Here is a 4741-nt window from a genome sequence, read left to right on the forward strand (position 1 = left end):
CAGCTGACTTCCTGCCCTTTGGGCAGGGGGCTGGACTCGATGATCTCCCGAGGTCCCTTCCAGCCCTAATGTCTATGAAATCTATGAAATAATGCAGTTGCACCAACAAGAGAAAGTCAGTATAAGCACCTACAGGCAAGCAACAAGAGTTCTCATCACAGCACTGATGTCAACCCTTGGATTCGTATCACAAGTCTGGATGTTTTCTTTTAAGCCCCCAGTACATGAGTACAAGCAATTATGCAAACCTCAGCCTTCACTAAGGAAAAAACTGGTTTCTAGCCTGGATGGCTGTGAAAAAGAGTCTAAAAGTGATCACAGCATACTATTACTATAAAAGGTGCAAAAGACCAGAAAAAGTCAAACCCAAAAGTGTCATTTTAAAGGTAGACCACAAAACCATATGACACTTTTTTTTTTATGTGCTTGGAATTGGTAATTGCCGTCACAGCATCAGAAAGACATTTTCATGGCATCATGATAGAAGATACCACAGCCCTTTTTAAGCTGTCTTGTTTAGAGTCACTTTCAGCCTTTACTAGTTGCAGTTAAAAAGAGAACTGAGAAACAGTCAAGAACATAGTTGTCACTAAGAACACTAAATTGGCAGCTGATAACAGATTAAATGACTGATACCAAGGGTCTGTCCATCTTAAAAGGCATGAAAAAGCACACCCGTATACGAGACAGCGTGAATGTGAGTGAAAGCATGGCCGTGTGAGAGTGTGCATGCAGGCCTGGATGCAAGAGTGTGTACAACAGTTCGAGTGTGTAATGTTTCGAGTTTTGCAAACCAGAGCTTTCACTGAGGCTTGGAGCCCCCATTTCAGTCAGTTACAGATGAATGAATGTTGCCATAGGATCAATTCAGTAATCAAAGCTCTCAGATTTACATACAAGGGTGACCACACGGCCCTAATTTGATTTAGGTTTCTGGACACAAATTCACATGATTTTGGTTTCATCCCAATTTTTTAGAGGCTGTTTCCATGGAGAAGGGCCAAGCAATGAAGAAATGGAAAACCTCCGTGGATTACTGGGGCGGGAAGGGGGGCGGGGGGGATAAGAGAGGCGAGCGTTGTTTTTCCTCTTCGTCTGGAACTACGAGCCCGCGGGTGCGTGGGAAGCTGCCGCCCGCAGCCCGAGAGCGCGCGGCTCCGCTGCGCCGGAGAACAATGCTGCATCCAGGCCGGGCCATTGTTACGGTCCCCAGGCCGCGGGGGACACACGGGGAGAGGCAGGGACCTCCCTGAACAGCCGCTTGCACCAGAGGCGCCGGCAGCGGCCGCAGCCCGACCCGGCCCTGCTGCCTGCCGGAGCCCGAAGCAGCTGCCACCAGCTCGGGAAGAGGCGGTGAGTGCTGCGGGACCGGCCGGGCAGGCCGCGGCCGGGGCCGCTGCCAGCCGGCAGAGCCAGCCCCACTCCCCGCCAAAGCCAGAGCCGGGTGCCAGCCTCCGCCCCGGCCCAGCCCAGGCCCTCACCTGCCGGCCCCGAGGGCACCGCCCGGCCCAGCACGGCACCGGCCGGAGAGGGGAGGCGGCGCCGAGCGGCCCCAGCCCCGGGCAGGAAGCGACGGCGGCGCCCCCGAACCGCGGGCTGGATGTCGCCGTCCCCCCCTCAGCGGGCCCGATTCTGCCCCGCGACTCGGACTCAGCCCCAACCTCCGACTCCGGCCCCGACCGCGCTTACCTGCCGCCGCCTCCTAGCCGCGCCGCCTTGGCCGCCCTTCGCCACCCAGCGCCAGCGCCAGCGCCCCGCCCAGCCGCGTAACCTACTGGCCGCCCGCGCCCGTCTGGTCGGCTTCGATTGGTCCGTGCGACTGCTCGTCACGGCTCAGCCCCGCCTCGTACCCAGCTATTCATTTTAAGGGAGGGGTGTGGACTCAAAGTGGGGAGGGGGTTTGTTACCCCTGCTTCCCCCCCCCCCTCACTTCTCATCCTCCGGATTGGCTCAAGCTGCTGAGACTGAGAGGTAGGATAGGCTGGCAGGGCTGCCAGCTGTTGCACTGATCCCGCCCCCTTCCCTCTGGGCTTCCGCAGCAGGTTCAGCAGACTGGTGGCGGTGGTAAGGTTGGTTGCACGGCGCACAGGCGAGCGGGAGGGGGTGAGAAGAAAGCACCTGGGCAGAGAAGAAAGCACCTCGGCTCCGCGCAGCCTCTCCCGCGCCTCTGCCGAGAGGGGTCGCTGTGGCCGCCTCATCTCTTGGGAAACCTGCGCCTGGCCAAATGCAGCATGAAGGATTTCAGCTTGATGCCCTTATAGAAGGAAAGGGCCCCATGCAACTGAAACCCTTTGCTGGGCTTTGCCCAGTGCTGCAGCTATGCGGATTATATCAGGAATGCTAAAAAGTATACCACTGCCATGGCTGCCAGGTGGTATAAATACATTGTCAGTGACCCTACAATTCCTCAGCTAGGATTTGACCTACCAAGAAAGATTTGGTCCTCCCTGAATCGCATCCAGACACTTCATGGAAAATGTGGACAGCTACTCCATAAATGGAGAACCAAAGACAGTCCGGGTTGTGATTGCGGTGTGATTTTTTTTTTTTTTTTTAGACAGTGGAACACATTGTGAATGATTACCCAATCAGATCTTTTTAACAGTGATCTAAAATCAATCCATGCAGCTACCCCTGAAGCAGTCAAATGGTTATCAAATTTAGATATTAATCTCTGAATGTTGTAATCCTACAATGTCGTAAGAAAGAAGAAGTGTTTCATGGTCCAGACGTGGGGGTGTCTCAGCAGAAAAGGACTCCTAAGTTTGGGCATCTGAATTCTCCTGAGCTTTGATACCCACCCGGGTGCTGCGGTTTGCTGCTGCTGCTGTCGCAGCCCAGTGATGCTCAGGAGCTCCAGGGTTGCCCACCCCCTTTGCCAGGCAGTGCTACCCAGTTGGCACAGATCTGCTTACACTTTGCTTTTTGACAAGGAGCCTTAGTGGCAACTAGCTGGAAACTGAGCATGACAGTGTGAGCCCTGGCCCAGCTCCGTCCTCCTGCAAGAACTCTCCTGCCACAACCCCCATCTTTACTTATGCTACTGTTCAGTAGGGAAAGTCAGCTTCAAGAAGTGACAGTGGTAGTGTTTTGGGTGCAGCATCCAAGTGAACCACATGCAGAAGGTATGGAGCCAGGATACACTAGCCAAGAATTCCTTGCCTTCTCCTGTGAATGGCCTTGGGCAGCTCTTGTATCCAAATACAAGTTAGAGCAGCCTTGAGCTCCCCCAGAATACAGGAAGTGCAAAGGTCACTTAAAGCTCTTCTTTCCCCTTTTTCTGAATCAAATAAAGGAATGGAGGAATGGGAAATCAGAGCTCAGGTGTTTCAGTGCAGGCATCCACAAATGAGGCAAACTAAAACCAATATCCATATTTAAAATTTAGGCTAAATTACTTCTTCATCATTACATACAAAGTCAGTTGCAGAAGTGAGAAGTAAACTCTGATTTCCTGAGCTTCAGCAAGTGACTCAACTACAAAATCACCTTTTGTTAAACTATCAACACTGAAATCAGAAATCTATTTTTTCCCCTCTTTTTACATATGACTCAGCTTGGTGAATGAAAATAAACTGGTTAGTTCTACTTCTTTTTACACTCATCTCTAGTTACTTTCACACTGCTGTTTTCACACACTCACACACGCACCAGCATTTAACTTCAGTATGTGTTAAAATATATTTAAACTGCTTGAACTAAAAATGTTTAAAAATTAAAGGAATGTTTGCATTGATCTTAAGTTTTTTTGAAGCCTAACAAATCTAACATTGTTTGTGACCTGAATAGCTCCTTAGATATGCTATGTTCCAGGTGGCTTTAGTTTAGCTCTTCCTCATATTTACCAAAGCTAGACTCTGGACTCTCTATCGCTGACATAGAACTTGAGATAAAGTACTGAGCTTTAAACCTTCATTCCAAAAGAAAGATCTTCATGTTACAAGTGACCTCAACTTTCACATGTGATGTAGCCGTGAACTGGTAAGGACAAACCAAGGACACTACTGTCAAAGAAATACATTACAGTTTTAATCAATAAAGTCCAAATATATGCTACAGTTGCATTTGGTTCATATAAGTGCCTACCTCCAAGCATATCTGCATTTTTTTAATGTACCTGCTTGTAGCTATTCTCTTCATTCTGTTAACTGCTGACTTGCCCTAGGTAGCTACTAATGACTGAGATGGGGAAAAGAGGATATGAGGGAGGATGAAGGAAAGCTAACCATAAAAGGAGCCTTGAATTAAACCACACTCTCACTATTTATGATGGTTGGGGGGCCAATTCCTACAACCTATAGACAAGTTTCCTAGAGAGGGTTTCCAAGGATGCAAGACAACAAATCTATCTCCAAGGCCTAAAGTCAGGTGCAAGACTTGATCCCCTGATGGCGGACTACCACACTCTGGGGGGCATGCTGAAGGAGGTAGGTGCACAGGTGGTTTTCTCTTCTGTCCTACCAGTGAGCGGATGTGGAAGACGGCATGAGACATGCATCACAGAGACCAACTGGCGGCTTCGGGAATGGTGTCTTGAGGTGGGCTTCAGCTTCCTTGACAACGACCCGCACATCACAACGAGAGACATGCTCGGATGCGATGGGCTCCACCTTTCCCCTAAAGATAAGCGTGTGTTTTCTTCTAGGTTGGCGGATCTCCTCCAGCAGGCTTGAAACTAGGCTCATTGGGGGAAGGAGAAGAGGAGGGCAGAGGAAGCCTTGGACTGCCAAACCAACCAACA

This window comes from Crocodylus porosus, unplaced genomic scaffold (assembly GCF_001723895.1).
Source record: "Crocodylus porosus isolate Cpor-Errol unplaced genomic scaffold, CroPor_comp1, whole genome shotgun sequence".
NCBI classification, from domain to species: Eukaryota; Metazoa; Chordata; order Crocodylia; family Crocodylidae; genus Crocodylus; species Crocodylus porosus.